The sequence below is a fragment of the Heteronotia binoei genome, chromosome 6, assembly GCF_032191835.1.
Source record: "Heteronotia binoei isolate CCM8104 ecotype False Entrance Well chromosome 6, APGP_CSIRO_Hbin_v1, whole genome shotgun sequence".
Taxonomy (NCBI): domain Eukaryota; kingdom Metazoa; phylum Chordata; class Lepidosauria; order Squamata; family Gekkonidae; genus Heteronotia; species Heteronotia binoei.
In genome coordinates, this window is record NC_083228.1 from 100509277 (window position 1) to 100526910 (window position 17634).

Sequence of the window (17634 nt, forward strand, 5' to 3'; positions counted from 1 at the left end):
AAGCTAATTAGAGAGGGTTTTTTCTTCTAGAATTTGTACCTGATGTTAATGTCATATCATTACTAAAAATGCTGTTCTCTGAGTGTCTTTGCATTCCCCTCTCTGAGAACTGTCCTCAGATCCTCATATGTTTATGATGTGCCACAAACACACACATCAAAGGAGTCATTTCCTGAATCATCACGAATTTTTAGATCCAGCTGATATGCAACTGAAAGTGAAGAAGGGAGAATAACAACACAAGTAGCAGAAGGAAGACAATACTCCACTCAAAGTATTGCTGTAAGAGGAAGTTATCTTATTTACAGTCCACATTTCTTGTTGAGACTCAGGATATATTACAAAATATAAACCTGTGCAATCAGACTACATAAAACCACCAATGAACAATGCAATAGGACTAGGATTACAGAATTAGAGAACTATGCAAACATCAGACTAAGGCAAAGGCATACTGTAAACAATACAGAAAGTGAATTACAAGATATAATGAGTTGTGGTGAAAGCAGGTGACAATACAGTCCTGATCCAGTATAAAGATGACCTCCAGGACTGTTCCCTTCTACTACAGTTCAAATCTCTTTTTACCAATGTCCATTTAAAAGTTACTGTTTCACCCATTATACATAATAATAGAAATGTGGGAGCTTCCTGACTTCAAGCATGATGTTCCACAAGGTGGAAGCCACCACTGAGAATGCACATGAATGGGCAGCTGCTGATTTTACCCATTTGCAGGGTGGAACCTTTAGAAAGCTTTGCTCAGTTTAATGAAGTTGTCACAGTGGAGAATAACAGGAGAGGTGGTTCTCCAGATATATGAGTCCAGGGCCATCTTGTCGGTGATAACCAAAACTGAACTGAATTCAGTAGCTGATCTGTAATTAGTGGAGTGTACAAAATGGATGTGATGTACATATTCTGCCTAGTGCCTGACAGTAACTGCAGTATTCTGCACCAACTGGTGCTTCTGAATCGTCTTTCAAGGCAGCCCTGCAAAAAGTGCATTGCAATAGCCTAACTCTGAGGTAACCACACAACCAGATCAGCCAAGTCAATGTAGGGGGCCATCTTCCGGGCTAAATAATGTCTTTTTGCATCTGAATTACCTTGCATTTCCACTAAATGCCAAATCCAGTATAACCCCTAGGTTATAACTAAGTCAGCAAATGTCAACTGAACCACATCAAAGATTGGGACATAATGTCCCTCAAAACCTCAGCCTTCTCAGCCAGCATTACTTCTACTATTAGCATATTGATTAAGCATATTAATGACAGCCATCTCCTAATTCATTAATGCTTTTTCCTAGGGGTTTTACATGGTGATTGAATAGTAGATGGGATAAGATTGAGCTTTGAGGAGCACCACAAGACAGGCCCCACAATGATGAAAACTGGTCTCCAACAGCCATCTTCTGAGACCTGCCTATAAGGAATGATTTAAACAATTCCAAGCTCCTTGATCCCTGCTGCTACTTCAGGACCTCCTTAATATGACTGGTACCACATTTACCCACGGCTTGAGGACATGGTGTACACTGGACCTCCTGCCCCCAAATATTTTTTTTAAAAATCTTAATTATGTTTAGGGGCCTGTTATGACCTGAAAGAGATCCATAGTGACCACTGAGGCTATGCAATCCTGAGCCACCCTAGAGAAGGCATCATTGGTATGAGACCGATTCCCCACTTGTCTTGTTCTGGTCTCGTTGCTCCTCTTCCCACAGCACTTCTGCTGAATTTCGCACAAGCTGCCCCAGGGGGTGGCATGTTGCCCAGCTTCTTTTTAAGTTCCCTCCATGGCAGGCAAAAACTGTTTTTCAGAGGATCCTGCCTGCTGCGGAGGGAACTTGAAGAGAGGTGGAGCAGCTCATCACCCTGGGGCAGCTTGTGCGAAATCCAGCGGAAATGCTGCAGGAAAAGGAGCAATGAGACCCAACCAAGGTGAGTGGGGAATCACTCTGAATGTTAAAATCACCCAGAACAATCAGTCTGGGCATCTCTCTCACCAAGACCAAGATTACCACTGACAGGTCAGTCAGATTGCCCAGTGGGGAACTAGCTGACCAGTAAGTGGGATGCCCAGTCTGTTCCTGTAACCTAAAGAACAGACAATAAATACCAGTTATAGTTTGCACTGGGAATCTACAAAAGGAAAAAGAGGCATAAGAACATAAGAGAAGCCATGTTGGATCAGGCCAATGGCCCATCCAGTCCAACACTCCAGTCTACGCACAGTGGCCAAAAAACCAGGTGCCATCAGGAAGTTCACCAGTAGGGCCAGGACACTAGAAGCCCTCCCACTGCACCCCCCCCCCCGAAAGCACCAAGAATACAAAGCATCATTTGACCCAGACAGAGAGTTCCATCTATGTTGTTGTTGTTGTTGTTGTTCAGTCACAGTCGAGTCTCACTCTTTGCGACCCCATGGACAAAGTCCCTCCTGTCTTCCATCATCCTCCAACATCTGCTCAAATTCATGTTAGTTACATCAGTAACACTGTCCATTCATCTCATCTTTTGCCGTCCCCTTCTTCTTTTGCCTTCTGTCTTTCCCAGCATCAGGATCTTCTCCAGTGAATGCTCTGTTCTCATTTGGTGCCCAAAGTATTTGAGCTTCAGCTTCAGCATCTGACCTTCCAGGGAACAGTCAAGGTTGATTTCCCTTAGGACTGACTGATTTGATCTTTTTGCAGACCAAGAGACTCTCAAGATTCTTCTCCAGCACCACAGCTCAAAAGCATCTATTCTTCTGCGCTCAGCCTTCCTTATGGTCCAACTCTCACAGGCATAAATTACTACTGGGAATACCATAGCTTTGACTATACAGACTTTTGTTGGCAGTTTCCATCTATACCTTGTGGCACTGGCTAATAGCCACAGACTTCTGCTCCATATGTTTATCCAATCCCCTCTTGAAGCTGGCTATGCATGTAGCTGTCACGACCCCCTGTGGCAGTGAATTCCATATGTTAATCATTCTGGGTGAAGAAGTACTTCCTTTTATCCATTCTAACCTGACTGCTCAACAATTTCATTGAGTGCCGATGAGTTCTTGTATTGTGAGAAAGGGAGTAGAAGAAGAAGAAGAAGAAGATATTGGATTTATATCCCATCCTCCACTCCAAATCTCAGAGAGGCTCACAATCTCCTTTACCTTCCTCCCCCACAACAAACACCCTGTGAGGTGGGTGGGGCTGAGAGGACTCTCACAGCAGCTGCCCTTTCAAGGACAGCCTGTGCCAGAGCTATGGCTGACCCAAGGCCATGCTACCAGGTGCAAGTGGAGGAGTGGGGAATCAAACCCAGTTCTCCCAGATAAGAGTTCCCACACTTAACCACTACACCAAACTGGCTCTCTCTCTGGAGAAAAGTACTTCTTTCTCTACCTTCTCTATCCCATGCATAATCTTGTAACCGCTATCATGTCACCCCTCAATCATTGATTCATGGAAGATGGCTCTTTAGCTTGGAGAAACAATCCAAGAGATGTAAGGCTGATGAAGGATGACATAACTAGGAGATGTTAACTGAGATAGACACACCCCATCATTTTCTTCCAGCCAGGTTTTAGTAATGCAGGTCAAACCGTTCTCCACCTTCTCTAGTAGCCCAGACAGTACAGTAGCCTCATAGCTGGGATTCTTCTTTGTGGGGGAGGGGCTCCAGGGTAGCAGGTGGGATGCTAATTAACTTAATTAAAATAATGCACCCAGGACATGTGTGTCCTGCCCCCTCAGTGCAGACCCAGGGAACACCACAGCCAGGAGGGGTGGGTGATGCAGAGAGTCCAAGGAGGAAGAGCCTTGGGAGAAGCTATTTGCCCCGGGAAGCATAGAAAGGATACTCACCCCAGAAGCTACCTCTTCAGACACTGTCAGCCACATGGGTGTCTCTCAGGGGAGCCTTTTCTTGGGGAAACACTGCTGACCACAGCCTACATACAGAACGGGGAAGGTGGGCAGGGAGGGTCTGGGTCACTCCTGGCCAAGCATGAAGGGAGGAGTGAGTCACACAGCACCGCTTTTCCTCAGACTGATGATTCACCGGGCTTCTGGCACCTCCAGACCTGCATTGCCCCCAACACTGATTCTGTCCCACTTGGATGTAAGTCTCAGAATAAAAGCGGTGGAGGACTCAAAAAATTGAGGTGGAGGACTCAGAAAATCCAATTGGGGGCTCAGGCCCTAAAGCCCATTGCTGGCTATGACTCCGCAATACACTTTTATTCCTCATTGTTCTGGTATTGCATAACATTAGTGAAGAAAGAGACACCAAAGGGACCTGAGTGTCAAAACCTTTCAAAACAGGACAATGGTTGGATAAGCAACACATACCTTTATGTCTCACTCAACACCCCTGCTACAATGTCTCCCAACTACACTGGAATACTACCTTCTTCACATATCCTACCCTGGTACAGAGCAGCCACAAATACAACTAGGAAGCTTATAGCACTCCCCATCCTATGCATCCCAAAGAAGTCATAAAATAGTATAAAGGAAATCACAGATAAGCCAAAGCTGATGTCACTGTCCAACATTCACCCCTTCACCCCAATCTTTTTCTCCTGTTTGAATAGATGCCTTTACCACACACCCTACTGCAGTACAGAGTCACCATCAGCGCAACTCTAGGGGGTCTGCAACATTCAATAACCTGTCCTGTGAAGATGCCAAAGAAGCAGTCCAGGTGTTAAGTAGTGATGACCTAAGGAAAATATCATAGTCCATTCTTACACTGGTGTAGAAGGGGGCCAAAAGGTACTGGGTAATTGCAAACCTTTATAAATTTCCTGGTGGGCTAAGTTTTATTTCTTCTTCTTCTCTCCTCACTATTAGTTGTAAGCCAAAATGCCCTCAAAACAGGTTGGGGAATTGCCAGGTGGGCACCTTTGGCTTTAAAAGGAACTAGAATCTGTGTATACAGGACTCCACTTCCAGAAACTGTGTATACAGGACTCCACTTCCAGAAATTATTGCTAAATTTACCAAGGACACTAATTAAGTAAAACAATCATGAATTTATTACAGAAAAATATAGAACACACATACAAGGTAATGAATACATACGACACACATACAGTCCTAATAAAAATAGAGAGAAATGCAAAGAGGTAACATAAGGATGGACAAACAGGGTGATAATTACCGATCGTAGACTTCAAGGAAGGCTCCAATGGCAACAAACGAGGACGATGGTGAAGGAGACCCTCAACTGGCCAAGAATCGGGGATGTATCTAAACAGCAGGAATGGGGTACTGCTAGATGCACACCTGTGGAGAGCTGGGTCACAGGTTATAAGGACTACCTTGAGCCCTTAGGGGATGGGAGGTACAGGGGCAGATGACAAGTGGTCAGCTGGTACATGACCTCAGAAAAAGGGGAGGCTTCGCAATGACCATAAGGGCTGGACTTATGCGGTAGCCAATAGCCAGTTTATTGGGGGCACCTGATTGGATTCCCATACCTGGCCAATGAGCAGACCTGGCCGTAGTTACCTGATTGGACTTTCAGGTAACAATGGGCCAAAGCGGGAGGCTCCAGGACGACCATTAAGGAAAAGAATGGGAAAAGTTATTGGGGTGGAGGTGATTAAGGCTATCAAAACTTATCTAAAAGGTGACAATAGATGGCCAAATTGCTACCTAAGGTAGCACCCGATCTATACAAAGAAACTTGGCTCTGGGTGAAGATGTTCTTCCTCTTCTTCATTCCTCTACTGGCACCATCCTTTATCTTGGGTTCCATTGGACAAAGGCTTAGGCAGTCTGACAGGATCCATGCCTAAGATAAGCTTGATTCCTTATGCATAGGTGACATCTGTTGAGTACGTGAGCCTCCCGCTTCGCTATAATGGAGTCTGGCACTGCAGGAAGATAGCTGCTGATGATGTTAGCCTTCCCATATGGATTCTATGGTCAAGGCTGGAAACCGCTTGCCCGGACAGTTCCTGGTGGAGCAACTTCTTCCGCTGCAACGGCCAAGATGGTGAGCGCACGGAGCAATTGGAAACGCATCTGTTCTCCTGGTTAGCACTCTTCCAGAGACACGGAATGCTGCTGTAACGTTGTGGCTGTTAGTACTCACATAAGTCCCTTACAGTCTGGTAGACAAAACCCACGTTCTCCTGGCAGATGTGTGTGAGTTGAGTCTCCAGGCACCCTGGCAACCAAACGGGTGACTACAATATTCTGAAATTAGGGATCTTTTTCTCACATAGTCTTCTGATCAAGACTAGTAATGGGATCAGAAAGACTAGTGGACTGAGTGGCCGTATTTTAAGGAATGAATGAATTTATTATCAAGAAGGACTGCATTTAGGGGCATGTAGATTGGTGTCAGAAAGAGAAGAAAACATGAACAATATTCAGGAAATCTCATTTATAAAGTAGGAAACACTTGCTCATATTCCTCCCGCTTAATTTTTCTATATAAATATATGGATATCAAATAAATAGAAGTTATAGAAGTGGATATTCAAGATCATCCAACTTAATTTGTAGACAAATGCTTTTAGCCATTGTGCTTTTTTTATCACAATACCTTATCACCCTGTTATATTTCAGCAATATTCAGGCTCATTTTTCAGATGTTCTTTAAATCTGATACCAATCTGATTATGTCATGAAAAAGCCACCCAGCATTCAAGGCCCTGTGGACACAGGTACATAATTAAAATACATTTAATGAATAATTAACACACTGCAATATCTAGCCCACTCTTAGCACTGATTATTGTAGCAGCAGTAGCAGTAAATAAAATAACTAAGAATGTAATCCTTAGATGGTGTTAGAATCATACAGTTGGAAAGGACCCCTAGGGTCATCTAGTCCAACCCCCTGCACAATGCAGGAAATTCACACATCTCCCCCCCACACACACACACACATCCCCAAGGACCCCTGCTCCATGCCCAGAATATGGCAAAAACTTTCTGGATCCCTTGCCAATCTGGCCTGGAGAAAAATTGCTGTCTGACCCTGAAGTGGCAATCAGCATTTTTCTGGGTGTGTAAGAAAGAACCACAAGAACTAAGAATTGATGCAGCCCTTCCTGCCCTCCTTCTCATGATCTGCCTAATTCACAGAATTAGCATTGCTGTCAGATGGTCATCTAGCCTCTACCTAAAAACCTCCAAGGAAGGAGAGCCCACATGTCCCAAGGAAGCCTATTCCACTGAGGAACCACTCTGTCAGGAAGCTCTTCCTAATGTTTAGCCAGAAACTCTTTTGATTTAATTTCAACCCATTGGTTCTGGTCTGACTTTCTGGCAGGACCATAGCCAGGATTTAATGTTTGGTGGGGCCCACAGCAGGATTTGTTATTGTTTGGGGGAGGGGCTGGGGGGCACCCAGTTTTGTGGGCCTGGGCTCTCAGCACTGTAAATTGTCTTGAGTTCCACAAGCTAACCCCCCTTCGCCTGAACAGTCACAGCAACTCTGCTCCCCCCACCCCTTTCTTATGTACCCCTCTCTCAGAGAGACAGACAGAGACCTCTTGGCTCTCCCCCCCCCCTTTTCTCTGCATGCTGTGTTAGGGAAGGGGAGGGGGGGAAAAGCAAAAACACCAGCAGCAATGCTACTACTTGTTCAGAGTGGCAGTAAGCAAAGGGGACATTTGAGTTTAATCCTATGCAACATGAACAGATGTAATATATTGATTGGAGCTGCAGCCACCTATAGCCACTTGTGGCCTTCTGAAGGTTGCTTGAGAACCCCCAGGAACAATGTAGTATGGGTGGTTATAGAAAGAGATTATTGGTAGAGATTATTGTGTAAATGTTTGATCCAGCTGTGGGAAAGTTTGTCAAGAGCAGAAAGGACAATTTCTGCCAATTGTCCCTCACACTACAGATCCCAGCCCTGTTTATCCCAGTCTTTTGCTGAGAGTGTTCTGATTCTCTGGAGTATCTTTTGGGGAAGTACAGCACATTGTATATGGGTTATAAGATTCAACCCATTATGTTCTGAGTTTCATGGATAATTGCAATAAGGAGAGGCAGGGATGCAAAAGAAATTTGTGGCTGCTCAACTTGACCAATGGTGTTTTCAAGCATTTCTTTTATATTATGGTACACAGAAAGTACAAGTAAACTTTGTTGAAATTCAAGTAGCTTTTTATTTTCTATCTGATTTTTCTCTTATCTACTTTCCTGTTGTCTTTTGTTAAACATTATTTCATGGTCTAAATTTATTTATTTTTAATTGCTGGGGTCCCTTATTGGAATTGTCCCATTATGATCTGTAATAGTATTGCTGTGAATGTTAAACCCATATTTTCTAGGTTAATAGTTCGGAATAGTTGACTAATATTTTTCAGAGCGAGTCCCTTGATGGTTTTGTTAAGTAATCTATGAACACTTAGAGAAGTTGTCCTCTCCTGAATGAATTGGGAGAAGGTATATGTCTCTGAGTGCAAAGATTAGAAAGAGCAACTGCTGTAACTCTCAGTGAAAACAAACTGACTGATGTAATTATCCACATTTATCTATAACTATCTACTTTTGGTTCCTAAAAATTAATGGGTGTATTCCTTTAGAAAAGGGCAGAAGAGTGGCATGCAAATATACATTCTTGGAGGAGACATTTAAACTTGAAGAGGAATATATATGTCACGTACAGGAATGCATTTTAACTTATTTTAAAAGCCTTAAACTAAATGACTAAACAAAGAGACATTAAACATATGCATAGAATTAACATAATACCAGTGTATAAGAATAACCTGAATTCAATTTTTTTTCCAAAAAACATTGAGAGAGGGATTAAACAGCACCTTGAACATTAAAGAGCCTGCCAAAACAAAATAAACAATCAAACAAAAGTGTAGGTTTAGGCAGCCATAGTTACAGAACACTCCAGAATGATTTCATTTGCTAATCAGATTTTCTGAACTACACAAAAATATAATGCTGTTTTCTTTCCCATTTTAAAAGAGTTCTTTTTACATCTCTGGCTTCATTTTTATGCATAAATGGAAAATAACCTCTTTGACAAAATTAGCTATAGCTGTAGATTCTGACTCCGATTACCCACACTGGATGCTAACTGAAAAATAATTTCATCTCAAGGCAACATCTGCTCTGCCTTCAGAACTTTCATGTTTGTTCTTGTGAAAAAGTGAGTAGTATTATTAAAGAAAGAGTGAAAAGTTTCCTTCCCCCTTTTTCTCTCCCCCCCTTTTTTGCAACCATCATTAATATATAGTGTTTGCCTTCAGAGGAAGCAGGTCTGTTACAAGCAGCTCATTAATTTGCAAGGTTTCCTCCTGCAGCCAATGTCTTTCTGATATTGGCTCCATCAGTTTCCATCAATGTTCCAGATCCCTATAATGTCAGAACAAATCTTCATCGAAGGTTAGCTACCAGAGTAATCTTGAGTAACTATTCATGGCTCCAAGATTCATATTTTGTAGTGCTGTCTGGTGATTGTACTTTCCGATTTTAATGACAAAGAGACTTCTGTATGATTAAGGGGCTAAGGCTACACACCAGAAAATTCAGTTAATAATTCCATTTGGAAGAACACAGAGAAGTTCTATCCTAGCATCAGATCCCAGAGGATTTTAACTTGCTCTGCAAGACTTCTTGAGTGCTTCTAGCAACCCTGGAGCTTATATGACAGAATGACTACTGCCATCCTCTTCTGCAAAACACAGGACATGTCAGTGATATTGCAGAGCTGAATTACAATTGTGGAAGAACACAATTCTTGCTATATAAATTGCTGCAGTAACATCACCAAGATGGTTCCTGTTTTGACTGCTTATGACTTCACATTCCCCTGAAATGTAATTTTGTCTGTCTTTACATTTCATTTTCAAAATGTGATATATGCATGGCTGCTACTTCACCATTTTTGTTAAGAGCTGAAATGTGTCTCAAGAAATGCTTCCCCCATATTAGAGTTCTGAATTACCCGGGTTAGCTTCCAAAGTGAGATTCATGCATTACAAATGCTCCATTGTTTCATTATTTCTTTCTAAATATTGGCACAGAACGTTAAAGGGCTTTTTTATCCTCCCAATTACTGATTTTTCATGATTTGAATAAAAAATATATATCAATATTCTTTTTGTCAGGTGTTTTACCAATGTCCATATGTATGATCAATAAAATATCACACAAAGCCAGTCAACACATTTCACATCATGATTGTTATTTTCCCTGCACACATATTAATGCACACGTGTGCACTGGGAACACAGAAAGGGATGAAATTTTAAAAAATGAATTGGAGGACCTGAAAGAGGTGGCAAACTGCCTTAATTTGAGAATTAATGTTAGAAATTCACCTAACTACACTAGAACTCAGGAGGAATGTAGTTCTAAGAAAGAAAAATGATGGAATAATAAAGGAACAGACTGGGAGGAATCTGCTTATAAGTGATAAGTATTTAGAATAATATGTACAATCTACAATGTACATGTCAGCCCCAAAGAGCTACCTGGGCTGCATTTCTAAGTACACTTATTAGGGAGTAAGTTCCATTGAACTCAGTGGGATATAGTTCTGACTATACATGCTCATGATTACACTATTAGGCTCCTACAAAGAGCTTGTCCAATGGAATTTATTTGGCTTTTAAAATAACTGTTTTCATGTCACATTACAACTTGCTTTTTAAAATGCCTAACAGCTTCTAACTCCAGTCTTCATCTGCTACAGACCCAATACCAGATGACTGTAACATGTCAGAAGTGGCTGGCAGAGAACATTAACAGATTTCAAAGGGATTTGGAATGTGCCTGTTTGAAGTGACTTTTGATCATCGTCTCCCAAACAGGTAAGCAGTTTTGCAGGTAAACATAGTTACAAGCAAAACAATTTACCATTGCCTGCTCCACATTCTTGCCCTCCTCCTGTCTGAATTAAATGAACAAACAAACAAACAAACAACAAGTGTTAAGAACTGGAACATGATCTTCACATAATACAAGAAGCCTGCAGCCACTGTAACTCCAACCTTCCTAAAATGCAAGCTGTGAATAGCTCTCAGGAAGCTGGACAACTTTTACAGGCACCAGCTGAGTAAATCTTTTTTACTGATTTTCATTATAAAAATTACAGTATTATATATACCATTTTGGATATTCTTACATGTTTGTAGTATTACAAATACAATTGTTTTAAAAGGTTCTCAGACATATGTGATGTGTCCATTCTACAAGTCTTACTATTCCAGTCATTAACAAAAGGTAACTGTTTATTTTTTAGAATTATATCCCACTTTTCTTCCATGATGCCACTCGTGGCAGCACACATAATTTTTTCAGGCCTTGGGACTAGGAAACACAAGAAAATCATTTTCTACCTCACTTTTTTCATTCTTATATAATATATCAGCTTGGCCACAGAAACATAGTTAAATAAGTTGCCTTCTCAAATATTTGTACAGACAAATTCTTGTTCTCCGCGTGCTGTTTCTAACACCTTTTTTGTGTCCAGACAGGCTGTGGCATCACCTACATTTTACCATGGGGCTTAGGGCTGCCAAGTCCAATTCAAGAAATATCTGGGGGCTTTGGGGGCAGAGCCAGGAGACTTTGGGGGTGGAGCCAGGAGATATTGGGGGTGGAGCCAGGAACAAGGGTGTGACAAGCATAATTGAACTCCAAGGGAGTTCTGGCCATCACATTTAAAGGGATAGCATACCTTTTAAAATGATGATCTGTAACATTAGCCAATCCCAGAGGTTTGAAGGATGCTGTTGGAATGACTGTGTTAGTGGAATCAATGAAGTTCAGAGAAGTACAGATATCCCTGAGAGGATGTTACTGAGATCTTTCCATGCCTTGTCGACATCAGCAACAGAGTCCTGAAACCAGACCCAGAGTTCGGCTCCAGCAGGAGCTTGTAGGTATGGCTGCCCCCAATTCTGTGTTCACCAGAAGCCCTGGGTGAGGGAGAGATGCAACTCGCACACTGAATACTTAGAGATGAGCTGTCCCAAAGCTATTCCTAGTGAGAAATGCCCTCCCGCTGCAAGTCTGAGTCCCAGCACGTCCGGAACTGAAAAGTGGCGGCCAGGTCACTGGAAGGGAGGGGACTAAGCAATAATTCCTCTCTCAAGGAATCACGGAGGGGCTCAGCCGCTGTCACCGCAAGCGCCGGCACCAGGAGCAAAAGCCCCAGCAGTGCATTGCAAAAAAACCCCCCAGGACTGGGTGGAGGAGGAGGAGGGGGGGCAGCCCCACAACAGGCCCAAGCGCGACGCCCCCTCGGGCATTGCACCCCACACACACTGCTACAATGCCATCTCTGCCTCCCCTCCCCCAGCCGCTCCGTGCAAACAAACGGAAAAAACACGCCTTCCTTCCTCCTGCATTTGCAAAGCCCCGCCATTGCAAAGGTGCGACCTGCCGAGGAGGGCGCTTCTTCCCCCCCTGCCTCTTTTTTTGCAATGCTCTTTTCTTTCTTGCTGTACCCACCTATTTCCTCAGGCCCCGGGGAGGGCGGGAAAAGGGGGTTGCAAAGCTCGGCCCTGTTGCGAGGAGGAGGAGGCACGTTTGGCTGCCTCTGCTTTGGGTGGGGGATGGGTTGTGCCAGGAGGCTGTCACCTCCCACCCCCAGGTCAAGGCGAGGTGCTGGCAGCATCGGCCAACCTTCCCTCCCACCCCCACCCCGGGCCTGGAGCCGGGGAAAGAGGCGGTGGCGACGGAAGTGCCACCTGAATGCCTCCACCATCCCCTTCTCTAATTTTACCTCAGAGGGGAGGGGAGCGGAGCCAGCGACCCACTGCGCTGCTGCTGCCTCTTCTCGCCTTCACCTTAGCTGCTGCTCCTCCGAGACGGGCTCAGCAGCCTCCAAAGGACCCGGACTCGTGGCTCGCCACGCTCCTTGGCGTCGTTCCCCCTCTCCTCCCCCCGCTTCTGTTTTTTTCGAGGGTGGGGGAAGAGGCTGCGAATCCAGAGGTCCCCCGCCAGGGCGGGAGGTTTGGGAAGCCTAATGGGGCTATGGAACTGACCTAGCTGGCCCAGATCCCAAGCCACTACAGCATAGTGATGATTTTGCCTCTCTTGCCTTCTTCCATCCCCCCACAACAGAAGAAACAACCTTTGTTCTATTATAGGGACTCAGCAACCACAATGAAAATCTCATTTCACAAAAAAACACCTTTGCTTGTTATTAGGCTAAGTGGTCACAAAAAGTAAAAATCTAACATTAACTCGCAAATGGAAAATAAAAGCAAAATCCCTTTCCTGAGTCTGGCAGAAGATGGGTGGGCAGGAACATGAGGAAGGGTGCCATCACAGCAATGTCATGACATCATTTCCAGGCTGAACATAGAAGCAACACCATTCCATTCTATGGTTCATTAAGTGGTATATCATCACTTCTGGGTTTCAACCTAGAAATGACATCACAGTGACAGTGAGTTTTTTCCTTTATTCCCACCGCATGAGTCTACCAAGTAGTGGTGAGAATCAGGAGGTTACCAGCAGAAGGTCTACTGATATAGTGGAAGACCTGGCAACCCTATGTCTAAAATGTCTTCCTGTGCTTTCACTTTAAAAAGGGATAAAATAATCTTAAAGAGATCGAATGTTAGTTTCTGTATTTTTTCATCATAGGTTTTCCAGGTAAATCTTGAACCTGGCTCCTCTGTTTAGCTCTGTCTCTTCTGGAAAGGAGCTTCCCCCCCCCCCAAAAAAAAAAAGAACAGTAGCTCTCTCTCCAGAATCTCTCAGACATTTGTTGAGCGTTCCTGTTTCCTAGAGTCTCTACCACTATCAGTCCCCTCTCCACTGTGTAGAATAGTCTTGTTTCCTGGCTCCAAGGATTCCAGAGAAAGTATTACATACATAAGGAAGTTGATAGTACAGAAGGCAACCTTTTTTTGGTTCATTGATTACTCACCATTAATATACCAGTTTCCCAGATTCTGACTTTAAATATGTACTGCATCTGAACTGGTGGTGAATGGGAGAGAAAAAAGAGTTGTAGTGAATAGCTCACAGAAAATGTCAATTCAGTGGGTGCACTGTAGCTGGGAATCATTGGAAAGGGATTGAATATTAAATAGCCAATACTGAAATATATTTATCTATAGTGTCTCTGTTAGAATACTGTGTACACTTCTGGTCACTGGATATCAAAACAGGATACTGCAGGGCTGGAAAAAGTGCAGAAGAGGGCAATCAAGATGATTAAGACGTTGGAAAGGGTATGAGGAAAGGTACCCTTATGAGAAAAGTATAAAGACTCTGGGGCTTTTCAGTTTAGAGAAAAGACATCTAGCAAAGGACAGAACACAGGTTTATAAAAAGTGACTATAGAAACAATATTCTCCATGTCTCAACTGAAAAATACCCAATGAAGTTAATGGGCAATACATTTGGAATGTACAAAAGGAAGTACTTCTTTATTCAACAGATAGTCAAATTGTGATGTTTTAAGTTAACCTCTGAGTATTAGTAGAGCGCACTCTAAATAATTTACTTCCCAATCCATTACATCTTATCTGTATGGTATGTAGGGTCGCCAAGCTCCTGGACAGGTGGGGGTTCTTTTGCTCTGGAGGTCCCCAACTGCCAGCCCTCATTGGGCCGGTGGGGGGATCCCCTTCCGACATTGCTGGCATGATGACATCACATCACTCATGATGACATCATCTAGGAGCTTCTGGGAAACATGGGGGACTTGGCAACCCTAATGGTAAGGTGCCATTTTACACAATTTTTCTAGGACACAGCTCCATTTCCTTGCAACAGAGATCACTGTATCAGCTCTCCCTTCCATTTGGCCTACATGACCAGTTTGCCAATGGCTTTTCTTTAGCCTCCACAATAACTATTGAAAATATGTTTCTTATTGCCCCCCACAGATGGAAGGAAGAGACAGACACAAGGGTTTGGGTAACTAAGGGCCACTTTCTTTATTATTAAATTAACAACAAGGGCTATAAACATAACAGGCATCACGGCAGGGCCAGGGGATGAAATATCCCTCCCCTGCCGCATGACGGGCGAGCCACCCTGCCCCTAGGTATAGCCAGAATGCATGGCTCATACCCAGCTGGCCTAGCAAAGGTTATGCCCTGGAGTTCCAACCCCCATCCGCACGGCTGAAGGGCGGATCAATCCATGCAAACCCGAGGCAGTGCGCTTCATCACTCAACTAGTCCGCACGAGCCAGGAATGATTTAGCTAGACCCCGTGCCCCAAAACTGGGGTGCTATTGGTGCTCACCAAGCTGCATAATGGAAGTTAGGCAAAAAACCCAGCTACCGCGAGGCCAAGCTTCTGCTTAGGCAGCTGCGCCCACTAAATGTCTAGCCCTTCCCAAATCCCAAGTTTTAAGTCATCGAAAAAAGCATTGTTTCCCTTATCAGAAAGATGGACACCATTAATCTTGTATAAATCCGTGCAATCAGCACGGATCCTGGGATAAGGGAGAAAGTGGCCTCAAGGGATTTTTTAATTTCTAAATTGGCTTTGCAGCGAGCTCTCTCAATCGCCCATGGATCCCATGCCCCATGCCATACCTGGTGGGAGATCATGGCTGACCACACAATCAAAACCTGAGGCCAATGACTCCTAATGACTCGAAAGTCATACTTGGCCTGCAGCACAAGGGCTTTACCCTTGAGCAAGCCTAGATCATTTCCTCCCAAATGTATCACCACTTGCTGAGCCCCAGCTGTGACCCTATGGGCAGCCCAAAACACCAAGCTGTGCCCGCATATGAGGATGTGTCATCTCTCCCCACGGACAACAGCACCTGAGAAAAGAAGAAAACAGTGAATAACCACACCCTCAGTAACCTGATGCCAGTTCCTGTAGCACCAGAGGGCGAACACAGCCTTTATAGGCCGAGGAACGCCACCTACCAAGTGTCTGAATGGATGGTGGGAAGTACCCCAGAGCCGCCGCTGTAGAAGCCGCCCCTATGCAGAAAGAATGAGTACCAAACTTAACCCCCACCAGGCCAAGCCTGGTGAGAGCTTTGACAGTCAGAGACCAAAACTGATGCTTCGTCAGGGGACTCCATCCCCATGCTGGAACAACAGACCAGCCCCAGAACCGCGGGAAGCCAGATAGCGCATTAAAGCCACTACAGGACACAGTTTCCCCTTGGAACGGGCGCCCAAAACTAATAGCGTTCCCCCGCTGCAACTGGTCAGTCTTAGGACAACGCACTGTGATATATGCCGCTCCATCAGCAATGTAAATGTCTTGGGCCAATAAGACCCTTCCAGAAACATTCCCTCTGGACTGAGCTACCAGCTCACTCACTCGGAGAGCCCTAAAAATGCCACCAGGGAGCCAGCATGAAAGAAAAGTGTTTCATACTCCAAATGACACACCTGGCCCCAGACTGACTGTAAACCCCTAAGAATTATGGGTGAAATTGGCTGCCTTGCATCTGACCTAACCCTGGCCTCTTAAGCCCACCCTTCAAGCAACTTACGAATGCGGAAATCACTAGTTAGTTCCTGTAACCTCATGGCTTTACTGGCAAAAGCCAAAGCAGACAACCAGCTCCAAATGGATCGAACTCCCAGGCCCCTGCGCTGCAATGTTACACAATAGTGGAGTAATGCTCCACTGGAAGAGGCCATTCCATGCTGTAACCTACGGTGCTCCTAAACTTCTCAGACTGGCTCACTGCCCTTGTGTATGATTTTCTAGTGCTAGGAGCAATAGCGATACTTATCGCTCTGCCAGCCTCGACCCGCCAATCGTCCAAATCTCCGGGGGCATACTTGTAGGAAGAAGATCTGCGTCTGGGGTGAGCTGACGAAACCTCTGCATTTGTTTGCGAGAGAGACCGTCAGCCACCCCATTATCCACCCCAGGCACATGGCTGGCAAAAAATAAAATATTCTGCCACAGGCATTGCAATGTGAAAGCCCAAACTAACCTCATAACCCTGGTTGATTTAGAAGTGAGAGAACTGATGACATGCACCACAGCTAAATTGTCACATCAAAAGTGGACTGTGCGGTCTGCCAACTCATTTCCCCACAACCAAATGGCCACCAAGATCGGGATGAACTCTAAGAAGATCAAGTCTCTGGTCCACCTGGCATCTACCCATTCCATAGGCCAGTCCTCTGCGCACAAGTGTCCATGAAAATAGATGCCAAATCCCAAGGACCTTGCAGCATCAGATGTAATTTGAAGCTTGGCTTCCAACCTCAAATCCTTCCTCCAAAAGGAGACACCATTAAATGAGGTCAAAAACTCCTGCCACAAGAAGAGGTCCTTCTGTATGCATCCGGAAATCCTAATTCTGTGATCCGGCTGGCGTAGACCAGCCATTGCATCACACAGCCTTCTCAAGAAAGGACGACCAGGAGTGATCACCTTACAAGCAAAGTTTAGGTGTCCCCCTAACTGCTGCAACTCTTTCAAGGTTGCCTTCCACCGCAACAAAAACTGGGCAACCAGCCCCTGGAGCCTCAAAATTTTTTCCCCTGGGAGGTGAGAGGTTTGCTGCAAGGAATCTAGTTTAACTCCTAAGAATGTCAATTGCTGGGTAGGGCCCTTTGTCTTCTCATGGGCTCGGGGGACGCCCAACTCCTCAGACTGCACTGTAAAGGCCGCCGGCAAGTGGGCACACTGGCTGGAGCCCAAGGGGCCGGCAAAGAAAAAGTCATCAAGGTAATGCACCACATTGCTTA